The 20,730-nt window shown below is 40.2% G+C and overlaps 1 pseudogene; it reads left to right on the top strand.

Annotated features, from left to right (window-relative positions):
• Positions 1–994: 994 nt before the first annotated feature.
• LOC110563799 (small ribosomal subunit protein eS4, X isoform-like) overlaps positions 995–20,730 on the top strand; it is a 53,641-nt pseudogene continuing 33,905 nt past the window's right edge.

The following is a 20,730-nucleotide window of genomic DNA, read 5'->3' as shown; positions in this document are numbered from 1 at the left end:
CCCCCAAGTCCCTACATCCAGAGACTCAAAGTCCTGCCTGTTGACTGTCATGTCTAAAACTTCCTCTTCTTTAACCGAAGGTCCTATATATGCTGGAATTGAAATTTTAAGCTTTGTGAACTACTCTACCTATAAAATATCTACCTTAAACATTATGCTTTCAGTTACTACACTATAGGCTTTCCCATTGCTTGTCATTTGTCTAAAACTTTTCTAGTCTTTACTGGAGATTTTATAAAAGCTGAGATCCAGCCTTTAAGCTTTGCAAATTACACTATGTATAAAATACCCACCTTAATAAACATACATTTGTTTTTCAATAGCTAATAGCCTTTTTGAAAGTGTCACTAAGGCCCTATTGGAATTTTTCTCCCCCTATATGTAGATACTCCAAAATTCTAGAAGAGTCCCACTTTTGTTATTAGTGAGTTATTTGGGTTTTCATATTAACAACAAGCTCTGAATATTCATACTAATTATTCTGAAGTATGATAATGGAGTACCACAGAGCACTTCTATATCTTTTAGTTTAAATTTTAATTTTATACTGCTGTGTGTGTTCTGTACATGTTTAACTGTAATCATGCCTTAGCATGTATGTGGAGGTCAGAGTACAAATTCTGAAAGGTCATTTTTCTTTCCACCTTGTTCTGAAGGTAAGGGCTTCCTCATTTCTGCTCTGCCTTGTACTTCAAGCCAGCTGGCCTTGCAATTTCAATGTAATTCTGTCTTCATTTTCCATCTCCCTATTAGTTGGTAGGATTACAAATGTGTATCATTACATCCAGCATGTATTTGGTAGTATCAGGGAAAATAAATTGAGAAATGATAAAAGATTTAAATAGACTGTCCCTGTGATCTCCCCTCTGGTTTAGTTCCCTACTCTCACTATACGTGCTGAGGCCAAGTATTTCACTAGGAATAAATACAACTCCCAAGGACACTGCATCTACCAGCTCAGAAATGCTAAGTGAGGAGAGAAGACACGTAGGCAATGACATTCAGAAACCTTCATGATTCAGGTTCTAACATTAGTGAGTGTTTTCCAGTGCTGCACCAAGAAGGATTATCTTTCTACGGTCGGTCACCAACTTTACCTAATCTGAAATTTATTGCCATAAATTTGAATCAAATTGCGAGTTTCAAGTCTGCCTCAGTGTCCCCAAGGCCAGGGATCTTGCTTGCAATCAGCAAGCAAGGCGGGAGCAGCGATCACTACAGAGTCAGCTACTGCATTTTTAGTCCACAGGAAGAGAGGTACAGAGCAGCTTTTGCTGCCTACCTTTTTCCTGAGAGATATAAAGTTGGAAAACATTTCCACAGATTTTTCAACCCTGTGGAATGGAGTGCCCACTTAGAAAAAAAAAATAGAAAGAGGTTTTTTTTTGTTGTTATTGTTTTTGTTTTTGTTGTTAAGATAAAAATAAAAATATATGGAGTGAAAGGGCCAACAAAGCAAAATCTGCCAACAGTCATGTCTGCCCTGTGTTTGTGTGGTAGTGAAGGAGGAGATGAGTATGTGGAGTGGTACAAGAGAGACACTTTACAGACACTTCACTTTCTCCGAAGAGTGTGCTGTCAAGGCAGAGTGGCTGAGTGTCAAAACGAGCAGATCCTGGATGCTCACAACTGTGTCCCAAAGGCCTTCCAAACCCAGGCAGATTCCTTCAATTACATCCCTGTCTTCAACCCAAAGAGTAAGCGGGTGATTAAATCGACTGTCTGGGCAGCTCCTAGACGTGAAGGGGGGGAAGTGCTACACAACATATTTGTTTCATAAGACAAAGAAAAAGGAAAGGTAGGAAGGGGGTGGTTTCTAGGCATGGAGAAGGCACGAGTCGGTAGCTGTCAACTTTCACTAAGAATCTGACTTAGGCTCCCTGACTCCCCATTGACTCCATTCCCCAGACCTGCCTGAAACTTCCCATAACACCAAATTGCATCACTTCCTACATCTTCCATCTTAAATCTTATGTACTGCGGGTGTGACTTTCAGAGTACTACCACCAACCACGGATTTCTTATCTTTCTCCCCAATGTCTACAAGAGATTTTCCTTGCAGTAAACGTCAGCAACATCAGCGTACCTTTCCCTTCCGTTCAGTTTTTTTTTTTTTTCAGAAAACTTCCTTCCTTTTCCTTCAAAGAAAACTCTTCAAGAAGTGCATCTCTTCTGCAAGCAGCACAACTCCACTGCCAAGCTCCGTAGGGTCCAGACAGCTAGAGGCAGCACAACTCCACTGCCAAGCTCCATAGGGCCCAGACAGCTAGAGGCAGCCCCGCTGTGGACACAGGTGGATATAGCTGCATCAAGTTCACTGTTTTCATTAGTGATGCCACATGCAGTTTAAGCCCTCGTCTGTTAAACCCTTTTCCCATCTTATGTAGCAACTGCCGGTACAGCACAAACACAGCAGTCTCTTTCTGGAGGTGCTTTAGTTCCGGTGGGAGAGCCCTATGGCAAAAACACGAGCTAAGATATTCTCAGATAAGATATCTGTAGCAAGGGAAACAAAGGAAAATACTTATCCAGACATTGGCTAACATGGCTCAGGCCTGTAAACAGAGCAAATGGATAGTGGGGGGCAAAAGTTCATCCTAAGCTCAAGGTCGGCTTGGACTACAGAGTGAGGCAATAAGATACTTTCCAGAAAACACTAGGTAGTGACCAGAGAGTGCTGGCTGCCATCAAAGACCCTGCCCCTGACCAAATTTCTGTCAGCCTCCTCAGAAGCTCCTTCACGACTAGGCCTCTACCTGGAACATTGTGTGTGGTAGCTCTTCACACTTGGCGATTATATAAAGTTGGAAGGAACTCCATATCTCTGTGTATTATATTATATCTGTTCACACTGGCATGCTCTTGGTAGAAACAACCCATTAAGAAAGTTTAGCAAGAATTCCTACTGCTTCTGATGACGTTTGAATAAAGTACCTCCCAATGGTTGTTTCAAGCTGTTCACTGATAATAATTCCTAAAGTATTTTTGCTAGCTATGGAATAAAATCAACTCCCCCTCCGCAGTTATAATCCTGGCACCTCTCATAGCATTCCGGAGTAAGTAAGCTGTTTTGGAAATGTATCTAAATTATTTTCTTTATAGCAATCCTTTAACATCAATTAGGACAAATAGTCATGACATAAGGTTGGGCTTTTTGGTTTATCACATTAAGGGAGGCTGGACCACTTGACATGATTGCAGCCATCATGAGTCTTAACTATCATGGTTGCCCAGCTGTGACCCTATTATTTTTCCCTGAAGTTTCCCAGAAGCTGTAAGTTTGAAGAATCACTGTGGACCTTGAAGCTCTAGAACTGTGTGCTGACTGCAGAAACGTGCCTTATATGTATAGAGCCTTATGGAAAACAGATGCTGACAGAAGCCAGATAAGAGGAAGTCATTTTTTTTTTGTCCTGCACTAATCCATAGATAAGCCCCTCTTTCTGCCACAAACTGTGGGAATGCAGCGTGATTTGGTGCTCCCCAGAGACATGTTTCTGTGGGAAACTCCTGCACAGAACTATACCCTATGCCTTTCCACGCCTGTTTATCTGTATTTAAACTCAGGGCACATAGGGCTCAGGAACTGCTACAAGAACTTCCCAGAACTACTGCTTCAGCATAGAATGGTTGTTCTCGAGGATGAAAATTAATGCCTATTACATTGAAATATGAGAGTTTGGTTTAGGGCATAGCTTTACATGGTTGCCCAGGGTAGTTAATATTGGGAATAATCATTTAGGATTGTAGGCACATACAGAGGTAGAACTTGAGGCAGGTAATTCAAGAGTTTTAAGATACACTGTCTGTTAATATTCTCTGTTATAGAATTCATAGGTATGCAGAGTGTGTGGCTCAAAGATAGAGTCCTATATATATATAGGCTTTTAAAAAGAAACTAAAGATTTGAAGAGAAAGAGAGAGAGCAAGACCAAAAGAAAGGGAGTTGTAGGATCTAGACATTCTTATAATAAACTTTTCAGAGTAAGATTGCTCACCATAGTTGATTCATGTCAATCATATGGTGATTTTATTGTGTAACAAAATTATGTACATCAAGAAATGGTAGACTTTTTCTGAAAGGATCAAAGAGAAAATGATTTGAAGATCATGTGAAGATTTTTATGCAGTCTTCATGACTTTTCTTCTGATTTTATTTTTAATAATATTGAAAAGAAAACTGCTTGCTTATGAATCATATCTATGAAGACCATAATTTTTATTGACTTGCCAATCTATGATATAAATGATACGTTCTGTGAAAGCAAATGATTTTGTCATTCAAGAGAGATGGTTTAATTGGGATCATAAGGACAGACATCAGCTAGGCACACCTAGGGCTGATCAGACACCCACACTCACAGTTGGAAGTGCTGCAAATGTTGAAGCTCATAGTGCCCAGAATGTGATGTCCTGACATTCTGAACATTTCAGAGCTGAAGGAGACTAGAAAACCCTTAAAAATACATTGCACTTTCTTCTCTCTCTCTCTCTGTTTCTCTGTCTCTATCTCTCTCTGTCTCTTTCTCTCTCCCCTCTTTGCCTCCTCTGCTCTTCCTTCTCTTATGAAGCAGATAACAAAATGTGAAATAACGTTTGCCCCTTTTTCAGCTAAAGCAGACCATACAAGCCTGTTCACCTTCCATGAAATAATCATTAGTCTCAATCAAAATGATATCCCTTTTATACCCATAAAGAAGAAACATGCCTCAGAAGATACAGGACAAAGCAAAGAATGTGAACCAATATCTTTATGCCTCAACCCCATTTCCAATTTACTACCATGAGATAATTCACCTGAATTGTTTATTTTTATTTTTTTTTAAAAACTATTCCTTTGGTTGGTCAGCCCTACGGGAAAAAAATATACATAGATTTTCCAGTTTATTGGATCATCTTTTCACTACAGAGATTCACATGACTCATAAAATTATTTTCCTGTCATCTTTATATTACATTTTCTCTTAAAGCCCTACTCCAATCATCAGGAGTATTTGAGGGAACCTTCCATTTCTGCATACAATAATCTGAGAAAACCAACTGAGACTCTGGGATTGTTTAATGATTGTAGAATTGATTCAGAGGAAAGAAATGAATCATCTGGTCCCCACAATAGGAAGTCAAATTTGAGTAATTAATTAGACAAAAGTAAACTGCCCCAACTTGTACTCCAAGGGGTATGCAAGATCACAAATAGTACACTAGGTAACAGTGGATCTAGAGATCCTGAGAAAAAAATGTGTCTTGAGTAAAATATCTAGCTTCACCTTCCCTGTTCTCTTCCACGGGCAAAACTTTGATTTATATGAATGAAGAAATAATAGTGAGCTGCTGAATATTTATAAACCTTGAAAGGTTAATCATGTAAGCTCCTGCATGTGCCTTTTCAGAACCATTGAGCTAATTATGAAAGAACCTTGGAGGCTTATCTGCAGGCTAAGATGTGGGAAGACAGTGAGCCTCTTGATTGCATTAGAGATTAAAAAAAAAAAAAACCTTGTAAATATGTATAAATATGGCAGAAGGGAGTGATATCACTTAAGGCTTGGCACACCCAGGTATAAATTTCTTAATAACAAAATGTTTTAGTTTTCTTCAGCAGAATGTTTCCAGAATCTAACTCAAAGACAGTTTGGAACCAGGTTTCTAAGGTGAAGCTAATGCAAAAGAATTCAACTTGTCTGGTCCACTGCCTTTTGCCCTCACAAGTTTCTGACAGAGAGCAAGGTAACTAACCCAAAAAGGAAAAGTGACCTGTAGTCACTTAATACTTATTATAGTCACTTTATACTTAACAGAGAGTGGCACCAAACTCACCCTTCCTGCCATCAAGCAACAAGTCAGTAGGCAACCTCTTACTGTCGTCTCCTTTCTGTAAATCCTCCCAGAACCAACACATGGAAAGGAAAACTGTCCATGTCATGATGCTGACTTCTGTTCACTGAGCGTGGAACCCTTCCTTGTTCCAGAGCAGCACAAATAGAACAAAAAGCGTCATAGCTTAAACTCAATCACATAGAATGCCCAACATCACTCTTTTCACAACAAATGCTCAGTGGCCTTTTTTGTTGTTGTTTCTGACATGAACTCAATGACTAGCTCTTTTACCTCCTCTCCTCCCCCCAAGGGAGGAGCAGCCCTACTAGGCCCTGCTAGCAGCCTTTGCAGCCAGTCCTGAAGATACCTGAAAAACCAGGATTAGATGAAAGGAGAGGAGGTCCTCCCCTGGACTTGAAAAGGGGCCGGGAGGAGATGAGGGAGAGAGGGTGGGATTGGGAGGGAATGAGGGAGTGGAGTAGAGTGGAATACAAAGTTAACAAACTGTAACTAATATTAAAAAAATTAAAAAGTACTTTAAAAAAGACATAAACACAAGAGCAAGCAGGGCATAACTTCAAAGGTCCTATATCAGAAATTATTATTATAACTGCAGACATCTTGTTCAGCCACCATATTTTTTCACCTAGTCCTTCTTTCTGTTTCTCACACCCTTTCCCACTGGGACATTTCATTGCTTATTATATATTCCTTTCCTAGAGGGAAAATTAAAGCCTGCATATCTCTTTATTTTCAGGGGTTGTATTAGTGTCAACACAAGGTAAGAACGCTGCCTTAAAAGAAACTTTTGAAAACTAGATTATTTGGCATGGCTGTGAGGAACTTTGGCCTAGAAACACAGATTTTATTTACTCTGGGTGATATGCATGAACTTTTAAAGCCGAATAAAAGAAGAACCCATAAATCAAAGCATTCAACAGGCACATCATTGAGGACAGTATCTGACTGTGCCATAGCAATGGGAGTTTTATAAACTGAGTGGTAGAAGCCAGTTGTTTGATCAGCTTTCAACACATTCCAAGGGATTTACATAATAGAGAATGTTATGTCACATGCAAATAGCTACTTCTTTTCCTGAGTGCCTTTGATAGCCTATGATAATTTTGGCTCTGGACACACAGAGTTCAATCTCTCTACCACCTTGAGGTTCTACTGACCTGAGGTTAGAGTCTACCCCATCCTTAATATAGAGAAGACCTCTTCAGAGAACTTCAGTTTTGCAGTAGATTTATGCATTTATTTTTATAACAAAGTAAATGGGAAAGTGGTGATTTTGCTGATCTTTTCTTTTTGGCTGTCCTAGTTTAGATATATAACTTCAAGGTGGTCTAAATAATATAATTCCATGTAAATTGCTTTAAATTATACTATCTATTTCTAGCTGTGTTATGCTTCATTCCAGGGTTACCTAGTTGCTCCTTGGAAGTAAATAATTTGTTGTTGCTTATTATGTTTGCCATATCTTCACATATTAGAAGAGATACTTCATCAGCTAAAGAAAGGCATGAAAATAGATCTAGAAAAGTTTTATCTTGTATCTAAGAAAAAGTGGGACTGTGTGTTAATTTTTCTCAATACTTTTCATCATCTGTCCTTCCCTGGAACTACAGCCAAAGTACTAGATGTCCTCACCCTGCCATTTTTCCCTCCTATAGAGCACTTTATCAAGTGCAGTATTTTTGTCTTGTCAGTTTTATTATGTTTTGTTTTCTGAGACAAAGTCTCTCTATGTAGTCCTGGCTGTGCTTGAACAAACTTGCTTTGGACTCAGAGAGATCCTCTTGCCTCTGCCTCCCAGGTGCTGGAATTAAAGGTGTATGCCATTTTACCCAGGCTACATCCCACTTTTAAGAGATCTCCCATCCAGGCAGCAGCTATATTCTTTACCAGATTTATTGAAAAGACTGCCCTATGGGAGGGAAGCTGGCCTCAATAGAGCAAGAGACTGTCACATTTATTTCTCTGGAGTTGTAAAGCTGAAAGGAAGCTCACCTTTTGGGGGCTTGCATCTGTCATATTTCTTTCATCCTCCCAGCAGCCATACGTGGTTCTTTTTTGTTATTGTTGTTATTATTATGTGTCCATAAAAGCCTTCTCTCCAATGGTAACTATGAACAATGTCAACCTCAGAAGTCAAAAAAAAAAAAAAAAGAAATTGTATTGAAATGCAGATAGGTTTGCCGTGAGCCTGTCACAGCACATGCATGTTTGCAGACTAATTTCTTAGTCGTGACACACTGAGATTTGTTAAGAAGTTTTGGTTTGTGGTGACTGGTGTTTAAGTCCTTGATGATCTAATTCTGAAGTTTTTTCTTTTAATTTTGTGTGGAGGGGGAGGAAGGGAGAGAAATGATATGCCATTAAATTTGAAAAGATATTGAGATATTTATATTCAGAAAGAATAATAATAACAGCCTCAGAAAAAAATTCATGGACATTGTGTGTTTAATAAAATAATACATATGTGTAATAGTATATATCATTTATATGTGCATATATTACAGACGCTATGTATATCTGTAGTCTTGAAACTTCATAGAGAGAAAAAATTGGGGGGTTGCCTAAAAGGGAAACTTTTTCTAAGGCCTTCAGTGTATGAATTCACAGAGACTGACAGCATGTGTAAGACCTGCACAGATTCCAGACAGGAACCCCACTGCTCAAAAGGGGGAGTAGACACAGATTTCTGCACCTAAGCCAGAAGCTTTTTGCAACTAATGCTTGATAGAAAACAGAAACTCAGTTTCCTCCAATGAAACAACACTGGCTATGTCCACCACACGCCAGGCCAATCCCCATACTCAAGAGTAACCAGCAACACAAAGCCAACTTCATATATTTGCTGTGTGCTTTTGTTTGAGTTTGCTATTTTTTTTCTTTTCAATGCAGTTTATTCAGAAACCTTGAACAATCCTCGGACCCTGGGGAAAGCCAGCCCACAGCTTAAATAGCCTCTGGGTAGCCAACCCAGGCGTGCCATGTGGGCAATGCCGATAGGTCCACATACATGGAAGCAAGCCAGATCCTCAGCCTTAGCCAAATGTGGAATTGTTCGTGACAGAGAGCACTCACCATCGGGAAGGTGGAAGGCAGAAACCAGCTCCATCTTTAAGGCATAGCATTCCGCAGCTCTCTACAGTTTCCCCTTTTTGTTTTAGATGCATCAGGCAAGAGTAGAGGTCTGATCTCTGATATTAGAAATAAATTGGGACTTTGTACCGATGTTCGTTTAGGTGTCATCCACCCAAAGAGCATCAGACCCGTCTGATACCTTTTTCTCAGAGGCGGGACCTGGGGCATCAACCCGCATGCAACCAGACATGCTCTTCTCTGGGTCCAAAGCGGCTGACCCTGAGTGCAGTGCTTAGCCTTGCATCCTGAGCGTAACATTTTAGCTTTTTATGGTATCCAACCATGCTTGGGGAGAATGTCCTGCTTCAATGGCTGTAAAGGCCTGAATGATCAAGGCTGCATCATACTGTTGTGAGACTCTAATCTTGCATATATACCACAGGCAAACCAAGGAGACCAACACCAGAAGGCCTGCTAACACTCCCATGCCCGCCCATTCCTTCAGATGATTCATGGCTGCAGCAATCCATGATGATAATCCTGTGGCTAGTCCTGCGTCCACTCTGGTAGAATTTACTGTGACAATGGCCACTCTCAGCTGCTCCATCGTAGTATCGAATTCTCCAGTCCAATTACCTAAAATATAGCTCGACAATTGTTTAGACAGATTTGCAGCACAGGAAAAATTCTCATATATGCTAGTGACTCAAAGTCCAGCATATTTTCATTGACAGCCAAGTTGAGCATTTTGCCATAGGGTATCAATTTGCTCCTGCATGAGGTCAATCCTCTGATTGAACACCATCAAGCTTCCTTTTAGTTGAGCATTAATTCCTTTATGTACAACTAAGGCATGAGCTACATTGGCTAAATGATTGTTCAGGGTCTGAGCAGTCTGCCCAGTATGACTCATGGCTAATGCCCTGGTGGTAGCTCCAACAGCCGCCAATGAGATGGTAGTAACAATGGTGGCTGTAATTCCAAGATCCCTTTTCTGTCTGAAGAGAGTCATAGCGTGAGGGCATCAACGGGCACAGGCACCCAGTGAGGCATGCGAGTAACCAGGGCATACCTAAATTTACTAGCATTCCAGCATTGGGCAAAAAAGCAAGTATCATCACCACAATTACTTGGCTCTATCTGGCTAATAATGAATAAAAATGGGGGATATAGACTTAATGATTTTCTTACTCTAGTTTGTTTTAATTTTCATTTTATTTGGATTTGCTTTTTGGGTTTTTTGTTTTTGTTTTGTGTTGTTTTTTTTTTTTCATTTCTTTAGAGAGAAAAAGAACATGAGCTAAGTGGCTGGGGAGGTGGGGAAGAACTGGAAGGACCTGCGAGAGATGAAAGAATATAGTCAAAATATACAATTTTTTTTAAAAAAAATAAAAATTAAAGCAAACACAAAAGTTCTCAGATCGAAGGTGATGAGAGATACAGTTTATTCTGAAAACAAATTTGAGTGACCATTCTCTAGATAAACAGAGATTTATGTCACCCCAAATTCCATGCTTCAATTTCCATGTACAAGGAATCTCATGAAGTTTTTATTGTAAAATAACCAAGATAGTCACAAATCAAAGTATCTTTAAAGTGTATTGGTAGAAATTTTAAGTGTGTAACCAGCACTGTGGAGTAATCTTAGCTCTGGGCCTTTGATGCTCTTTGATAGAGTCCTAGCCCTCTGAATGGTGAATGGTCTTGTTCGATTAATACACCCCAGAGGCTTTTATCTGCTTATCAAGGTGTTAGGTTCAGTTTTATCTGCTAGTTACAGGATGTCAGATCCAACACAGAGGTTCACTAGGAATGGCTCTTTAAAGGAGATAAGGATAGTCCAAGATAAACTATCATTAGGCTCTGGACTTACCACATTCTAATTTCTATACATCACTGAAATTCTAATCAGTGAATCAGCCTTTGTAGACACAATCCCTTTCCAGAAACTCTCCCTCACAATTCAGAAAATTAGACTTATTCTGAATTATCTGAATAACACAAAATTTCATGCACACTTTGTAATAGGTCCTCGGAGGCATCCTGGCATAGGCCTGTGAGCTCAGTACCAGGAAGCTGAGGCAGAAGGATTGTGAGATCCAGATCATGTCTAGAACTATTGTTTAAAATAGTAACAATAAAATTATATCATTTCTACGAAATAAGTTCCTATTTAGGAAAGGAAACTGTTTATTTTAGTGGCCTGGGACTGTAAGCCATCAGAGGATGGTGGGAAAGGGAATTGTGAAGTTGGAGCAGCTTCACCGGTAGCTGCCCATGCAGCATTCAGCATGCATGCTAAGAATAATCTTGTCGTTAAGTCTTTGCTGTCTCTGTATGAAAATATGAATCCTTTTGAGTGCAAGAGCCTGTGTTTTCTTTTTATTTCTGAGATGATAATATAATTATAACATTTCTCCTTCCCTCCCTCCAAACCCTTTTATAAACCCCTCGCCACTCTTTAAAAATCATGACCTCTCAAACAGACAAGCTAGGCTCCTCTCTGCAAGCATCAGTGTCAGGGGTTGGCTCTTTACTGTTGGGTAGGTCATAGGTTGGGTCAATCATTGGTTGAACTTTCCCTCCATCTTTCTTTTTACTTTATCTCTCATCTGGGAAGCTCTAGCCAGCAGGGCATCCAGACAGATGCTGGGACTTGCAGTGAGGCATGGAGCGGAGCTGGGGGGGGGGGGTCCTGTGGAAGTGCTGGGGAAAGGATAGAAGGATCTGAAGGTGACAGGAACCTCACAAGAAGACTGACAAAAAACAACTATCCCAGCCCCATTGGGCTTTCAGAGACTGAGACACCAACTAGGAAGCATGTATGGTGGTCTGTACCTAAACCCTCTGCAAACATATGGCTGATGGACAGCCGAAGGTCAAAATTTCCTTATATCAGGGGGAATCCAAGATGGTGGCCACCAGCGTGCACTGTATTCAGAGGAGCTGAAACTCTGAATTGGTGAGTCAAGGGGCTGTAGAACCCAAAACAACTGTACTAGGAGTTCGGGGAGAAGGGAGACAAACCCTGATCTGAGTCCAATAGGACACTGGCCAACCAGGGACATCTCTGTGGACTTCTCCCGGGGAATCGATTCCCGGGCACTTTCCCATAACTGGCAGAAGCAGCTGTGGAGGTAGCCAACCCAGCAGCTAAGGGGAAGGGTACGGAGGGGGAGGGGACTGAGGTACAGCAGCCAACAGGAAAGGTGCAGCAGAGTTACCTGGGTTACTGGAGTTCCTGCAATTAGCAGCTGAAGCAGAAGAGTCACCCTGCAGTGCACACAGATTACCTGCACACAGTGCTGCCTGCTCCAAGCACAGACCTCCTTCCTTGAGATTTGAGACTAAGAACACTCAACGCCCCCGCATTTCCCCCATGACCTCCAATCTCCAACCTTGCTGGAGGTGGAAGCAGCAGAGGAAGCACATAGTGCTTCCCAACTCAGAGAGCAGAGACCAACCTGTTGTGTTCCCAGCTTCTAGCATGGAGCACAGGGCTGGACATACAGACCCCACAACAGAGTACTTGTCCTGCCCACAGCATCAGCCACATACATCAGAGTCCAGCCTGCAGAGCCCTCCACAGACTGGAGACCACGGGGTATTCAGGAAACCTGTGCAAGTGCTTTGTGCCCGCAATCTGTGCTTGCTAACCATGCCAGCATCCACATCCTCTCCTGCACTTGCTCCCAATCCCCATATCCCAAGGACCTACACTCTCTAGCACACCCCCTCCAAGACGCATGCATGCACACACACACACACACACACACACACACACACACACACATACACACGTACACGCTTGCTCCCCCGCAATAACAAATCTGTGCCAGCGGTTTTCCTTCCTTAGGTACAACTTTAGCAGCAACACACACTCTCAAACCTGACCTGGACCTCCCTGATCTTCCTGAAGAATACTCCAGAGACCAGAGAAAGACAGTTCCAGTCTGAAGTCTCAAGGAAAAAACAGTAACGATTACATATAAGCAAAATGGCCAAAGGTAGGCTTAAGAACACACTCAACAAAATCAGGACACCATGGACCCACCAGCAACCCCCAAAATCAATGGATATCTTAATTCAGTGGAAACACAGGAAAATTACTTTAAAGCTATGCTTATGCAGTTATTAGAGAAACAAAAAGAGGAAATGAATGGAGCCCTCAAAGAAATACAGAAGACTATAACTGCCCCCACACAGGAATAATTAGAGACATTGAGAAGAAACAAACAAAAAAATAGGAACCACATTCACTCAGATGAAGGAAATGGTGCAAAGCAGGAAAACAGAATTAGAATCTATAAGGAAAACACAAACATAGAATAACCTGGAACTGGATAACTTAGAGATAAGATCAGGAATCACAAAGTTAAGCATCACCAATAGAATACAAGAGATGGAAGAGAGAATCTCAGGTGCTGAAGATACACTGGCTGAAATTGATTCTTCCCTCAAAGAAAAGGTAAAATCAGCAAAGTTCCAAACACAAAACATACAAGGAATTAAGGATGCCATGAAAAGACAAAACCTAAGAATAATAGGGATAGATGAAAAGGAAGACTCTAGGCTCCAAGGACCGGAAAATATTTTTAAGAAAATCATAGAAGAAAATTTTCCCCACTTTAAGAAAGAGATGTCTATAAACTTACAAGAAGCCTACAGAACACCAATTAGACTAGACCAGAAAAGGAATACTTCATGTCACATCATAGTCTAAACAGTAAACCTACAAAACAAAGAAAAAATATTAAAGGCAGCAAGAGAAAAAGGTCAAGTAACATATGAAGGTAGACAAATCAGAATCACACCAGACTTCTCATCAGAAACTATGAAAGTCAGAGGGCAGACGTCATGCAGTCTTTAAGGGACCACAGATGCCAGCCCAGACTATCATACCAGCAAAGCTTTCAATCAACATAGATGGAGAAAACAAAATATTTTATGATAAAACTAAATTTAAGCAATATCTACTCAGCAACCCAGCCCTATGGAAGATACTAGAAGGAAGACTCCAATCCAATGAAAACAACTACACCAAAGAAAATATAGGTTAAAGATAATTTCCCAACAAAAATTAAAAGAAAAAAAAGCAATGAGTCATAGTAAGACCACCAACTCCACAATAAAAGGAACAAACAATCATTGGTCACTGTTATCTATCAACATAAATGATCTCAACTCTCCAATAAAAAGACACAGACTAACAGAATGGGTGCGGAAACAGGATCCAACATTCTGCTGCATCCAAGAAACACACCTATGCAAAAAAGATAAACACTACCTCAGAGTAAAGGGCTGGAAAAATGTTTTCAAGCAAATGGACCCAGAAAACAAGCAGGGGTAGCGATCCTAATATCTAATAAAATAGACTTTCCACCAAAATTAATCAAAAAAGATAAGGAATGGCACTTCCTACTCATCAAAGGAAAATTTCAACAGGAGGACATCACAATTTTGAACATCTATGCCCCAAATACAAGACCATCTACATTTGTAAATGAAACATTATTAAAGCTTAAAACACACATTGATCACAAAACCTTAATAGTGGGAAACTTCAACACTCCACTCTCACCAAGGGACAGGTCATCCGGTCAGAGCAAAACAGGGAAACAAGAGCACTTAAAGAGGCTCTAAATCAAATGGACCTAATAGATGTCTATAGAACTTTCCACCCCAAATCAAAAGAGTATACCTTATTTTCAGCACGTCATGGAACCTTCTTCAAAACAGACCATATAGTTGGTCACAAAATAAACCTCAGCAGATACAAGAAGATTGAAATAATCCCTTTTATCCTATCTGACCATCATGGTCTAAAGCTGGACCTCAACAACAACAGAAACAACAAAAAGCCTGCACATACGTGGAAACTGAACAACTCACTACTCAATGACAGCTTGGTTAAGGAAGAAATAAAGATAGAAATTAAAGACTTCCTAGAATTCAATGAAAATGAAAGGAAACATCACATACAAAAAACTTAATGGCCCAATTGAAAGCCCTAGAAAAAAAAAAAGCAGATACACCCAAGAGTATTTGAAATCAATCTAATTGATTGATTTCACTCAGGACTGAAATCAATCAATTAGAAACAAATAAAACTATTCAAAGAATCAATGAAACCAAGAGCTGGTTTTTTGAGAAAATCAACTAGATAGACAAACCCTTAGCCAAACTAACAAAAAGAGAGAAACTATCCAATTCAGCAAAATCAGAAGTGAAAAGGGGACATAACTACAGACACTGAGGAAATCCAAACAATCATTAGGTCTTACTACAAAAGCCTATATGCCACAAAATTTGAAAATCTACATGAAATGGACAATTTTCTTGATAGATTCAATCTACCAAAATTAAGTCAAGATCAGGTAGAGAGACTGAATAGTCCCATATCCCCCAAAGAAATAGAAGCAGTCATCAAAAATCTCCTTTCCAAAAAAAGCCCAGGGTCAGATGGCTTCAGCACAGAATTCTACCAGACTTTCAGAGAAGAGCTAACTCCAATTCTCTTCAAACTATTACAAAAAATAAAAATAGAAGGAACATTCTGTTTCTCATTCTATGAAGCTACAGTCACCTTGATGCCTAAACCACACAAAGACCCAACAACAACAAAAAAGAACTTCAGACCTATCTCTCTTATTAACATTGATGCAAAAATACTCAATAAAATACTTGCAAACAGAATCTAAGAACATATCAAAGATATCATCCACCATGACCAAATAGGCTTCGTCCCAGGCATGGAAGGGTGGTTCAATATATGGAAATCCATAAAAGTCATCCACCATATAAACAAACTGAAAGAGAAAAAACTCATGATCATCTCCTTAGATGCAGAAAAAGCATTTGACAAAGTCCAACACCCATTCATGTTTAAAGTCTTGGAGAGATCAGGGATACAAGGCACATACCTAAACATAGAAAAGGCAATATACAGCAAGCCTATAGTCAACATCAAATTCAATGGAGAGAAACTTAAATCAATCTCATTGAAATAAGAGACAAGGCAAGGCTGCCCATTGCCTCCATATCTCTTCAACATAGTACTTGAAGTCCTAGCTAGAGCAATGAGACAACTAAAGGAGATCAAGGGGATACAAATTGGAAAGGAAGAGGTCAAAGTGTCACTATTCGCTAGTATACATGAGCGACCCCAAAATTTCAACCAGAGAACTCCTTCAAATAATAAACACCTTCAGCAAAGTGGCTGGATACAAAATCAACTAAAAAAAAAAAAAATCAGAAGCTCTCCTCTATAACAAAGACAAAAGGGCCGAGAAAGAAATTAGGGAAACAACACCTTTCACAATAGCCACTAATAACATAAGATAGCATAGGGTGACTCTAACCAAACAAGTGAAAGACCTGTTTGAGAAAAACTTCAAGTCTCTGAAGAAAGAAATTGAAGAAGATATCAGAAGATGGAAAGAGCTCCTGTGCTCATGGATTGGTAGGATTAACGTAGTGAAAATGGCCATTCTGCCAAAAGCAATCTACAGAGTCAATGCAATTCCCATCAAATTACCAACACAATTCTTTACAGACCTTGAAAGAAAAATTCTCAACTTCATATGGAGAAACAAAAAAAAACCCACAATTTCCAAAACAATCCTGTAAAACAACAAATCATCTGGAGGTATTTTCATCCTTGATCTCAAGCTGTACTATAGAGCAATAGTAATAAAAACTGCCTGGCATTGACATAGAAACAGAAAAAAGGATCAATGGTACCAAATAGAAGACCCAGAAACAAACCTACACACCTATGAATATTTGTTTTTGACAAAGAAGCCAAAACCATTCAATGGAAAAAAAGACAGCATCTTCAGCAAATGGTGCTGGTCCAACTGGATGTCTATGTGCAGAAAATAAAAATAGATCCATACTTATCACTATGCACAAAACTAAAGTCTAAGAGGATCAAAGAACTCAACATAAAACCAGACACATTAAATCAGTTAGAAGAAAAAGTAGGGAAGACCCTAGAACTCATAGGCCCAGGAGACTACTTCCTGAACAGAACACCAACAGCACAGGCTCTAAGATCAACAATCAATAAATGGGACCTCATGAAACTGAAAACCTTCTGTAAAGCAAAAGATACTGTCATCAAAACAAAACGACAGCCTCCAGACAGGGAAAGGATCCTCACCAACCCTAAATCTGCCAGAGAGCTAATATCCATTATATATAAAGAACTCAAGAAGTTAAAACGCAACAAATTAAATAATCCAATTAAAAAATGGGGCACGGAGTTAAACAGAGAATTCTCTGTAGAGGACTGTAGAATGACAGAAAAACACTTAAAGAAATGCTCAATGTCCTTAACCATCAGGGAGATGCAAATCAAATCTACCCTGAGATTTCACCTTACACCCATCAGAATGGCCAAGATGAAAACTCAAGTGACAACACATGCTGGAGAGGTTGTGGAGAAAGGGGAACCCTCCTCCACTGCTGGTATACTTGTACAACCACTCTGGAAATCAATCTGGCACTTTCTCAGACAACTAGGAATAGCGCTTCCTCAAGATCCAGCCATACCACTCTTAGGCATATATCCAAAAGAGGCTCAAGTACACAATAAGGCCATTTGCTCAACCATGTTTGTAGCAGCTTTATTTGTAAGAGCCAGAAGCTGGAAACAGCCCAGATGCCCCTCAACTGAAGATTGGATGCAGAAATTGTGGTACATCTACACAATGGAGTATTACTTTGAAATGAAAAATAAGAAAATCATGAAATTTGAAGGTAACTGGTAGGACCTGGAAAGGATTATCCTGAGTGAGCTATCCTAGAAGCAGAAAGACACACACAGTACATACTCATTCATATAGTCATATAACATAGGATAAACCTGCTAAAATCTCTACATCTAAAGAAACTGATCAAGAGAGAGGACCCTGACTAAAACACTCAATCCCCATCCTGAAAGGCAAAGAGGATAGACATCAGAAGAAGAAGAAAACAGGAAACAGCCTAGGAACCTGCCCCAGAGGGCCTCTGAAAGGCTCTACCCTGTAGGCTATCAAAGCAGACGATGAGACTTATGGCCAACTTTTGGGCAGAGTGCATGGAATCTTATGTAAGAAGTGGGAAATAGTAAGATCTGGAGAGGACAGGAACTCCACAAGGAAAGTAACAGAAGCAGAAAATTTGAGCACATGGGTCTTTCCAGAGACTCATACTCCAACCAAGTACCATGCATGGAGATAACCTAGAACCCCTGCACAGATGTAGCCCATGGCAGTATAGTGTCCAAGTGGGTTCCATAGTAATGGGAAGAGGGACTGCCTCTGACATAATCTGATTGGCCTGTTCTTTGATCACCTCCCCTTGAGGGGAAAGCAGCCTTACCAGGCCACAGAAGATGACAATGCAGCCACTCCTGATGTGATCTGATAGACTAAGATCAGAAGGAAGGAGAGGAGGACCTCCCCTATCAGTGGACTTGGGGAGTGGGATGCATGAACAAGAAAGTGGGAGGGTGGGACCAGGAGGGGAGGAGGGAAGGGCTTATGGGGGAATACAAAGTGAATAAAGTATAATTAAAAAATAAAATAAAATATAAAATAAATAAAAATTTAAAAAAGAAAAAAAAATTTCCTTATATCAAAATGTCAAAAGTCCCATGAAGATTACTTGGTAGAGGTATAAAGAGATAATATATTAAATCAAATTATATGTTTAATCACTATTGTTTTTGAAATTTTGAAATTCAAATGTGTACACTTTTATGATCAGAAGCCAATTCTTTCAAAGTAGGCTATTCTTCTCACAGTTGCATCTATCAATTTTAAAATTATTTTGCGATGCAGAACCAGGTATGGACAATTTTGACAGGTTTGCCACAGTCAATGAGGGCGCTGTGTAGGAAGCATGTGCTCCCATCCTTCTTCTGTAATATTTTGAAAACTGAAGAATACAACTTCTACCTTGGGTCTCAGAGTTAATAAACTTTGGTTGCTGAGAGTCTGAATGTAGCAATGGCAAAGAAAAACGCTTACAGAAAACGTGCCCTTCCAGGAGAATAAAACCCAAGTTCAAGATATCAGCCTTAATCAACAGCAAATCAGGAAAGAGGCTCTCAGCAAGGAAGGGTAACTCTCCCCTGAGCAGTCACACCTCTTTGAAGGTGATGAGAAGGCATGATGTTTACAGTTAATAAAAGCCCTGAAGTTTGAGGCTTTCAAAGTTAACATTTGGATCTGAAATACAAACTCTGCCATTCAAGGGATTTCCTGTCCTCTCTTCCAGTGAAATGACCATGAGTGAATGGTTCCATTCCATTCACCCAGCAGGGAGAGGGTCTGAGGGAGGAACCCACTGAAAGTGCAAGAGACCCCTGACAGCTGGTTTCTGCCATGCACAGCCTGTGCCCTCTAATAAGGGAGCTGTACAATTATGTCCAGTGAACCCTACCCGAGCAATTAAAAACAGAGCCAAATAAAAGAGCAAACACTCCCCAAGAATGGCACTGTTAAAGAAAATATTTTGGTTTTTTCTCCATTTATGTATTTATTTATCCACTCATTCATTCATTAATTCATTCATTTGTTTGTTTAATCCCTATCTGCACATCCCCCTCCACACATTACCTCCTCTCCTTCTCAGAGAAAGGGAAGCCCTTAAAAGGATTAATTTTGCTTTTTATGGTCACTCAAGGTACAATACAAGCTGTTCAAAAGTTATCCTAGAATTGTGGCTTACCTTTCTCAAAAGGAAGAAATAAATTTGACGCTTGCAGAGTGTCAAACGGGAGGAAGGGCTTTCTCAGTCCTTCCTGCTTTTTCTCTGGTTTCTTCTCACTGATTACATCTTTTCAGTGGGGATAGGAGGCTTCATTATAGGTGCTCTAGCTAGATGTCCTTCCCCAACACATCATGATAGATAGATGGGGAGAGAGAGAGAGAAAGAGAGAGAGAGAAAGAGAGAGAGACAAACAGCCAGACAAGGGTATTGTTTTGATTCTAGAACTAATAAAATGAGTGATTTCTTTGGCGTTGGCTATCGATTTGATGTTGATTTTCCTTTTCCCTTTTCTGTCTGGTTCTTTTCTACTTCACTAACCCAAGATTTTTTCCTAATTTTATTTTTATTAATTACAGTTTATTCACTTTGTATTCCAGCTGTAGCCCTCTCCCACATTTCCTCCAAAGCCTACCCTTCCTTTCTCTTCTCTTATGATCCTCCCCCAGTCGAATGAGAAGGGAGGGCCTCCTTCCCTTCCTTCTGACCCTAGTCTATCAGGTCTCATCAGGACTGGCTTCTTTGTCTTCCTCTGTGGCCTGGTAAGGCTGTTCCTCCATCAGAGGGAGGTGATCAAAGAGACAACCATTGAATTCATGTCATAGACAGTCCCTGTTCCCATTACTACGCAGCTCACTTGGACACTGAGCTTCCACAGGCTACTTCTGTGCAGGGGTTCTAGGTTATATCCATGCATGGTCCTTGTTTGGAGTATCAGTCTCAGAAAAGACCCCTGTGCCCAGATATTTTGGTTCTGTTGCTCTCCTTGTGAATCTCTTATCCCCTCCAGGTCTTTTTATCTCCCCCTTCTTTCATAAGATTCCCTGCACTGTGCCCAAAGTTTGGCTATGAGTCTCAGCATCTGCTTTGATACCCTGCTGGATAGAGTCTTCCAGAGGCCCTCTGTGATAGGTTCCTGTCCTGTTCCCTGTTTTCTCCAAGATTTTTAAAAATAAGGTGATCAATAGGAAACCATATAAATAGGGTACATAAGCACAGAAGAAAACTTGAGTTTGTCTCTTCCTAATTGAGGGGATGGTTGCTCCCCTCAACCATCCT

This window comes from Meriones unguiculatus, chromosome 4 (assembly GCF_030254825.1).
Source record: "Meriones unguiculatus strain TT.TT164.6M chromosome 4, Bangor_MerUng_6.1, whole genome shotgun sequence".
In the NCBI taxonomy this organism is placed as follows: Eukaryota; Metazoa; Chordata; class Mammalia; order Rodentia; family Muridae; genus Meriones; species Meriones unguiculatus.
This window is presented reverse-complemented; position numbering and strand designations above follow the sequence as displayed.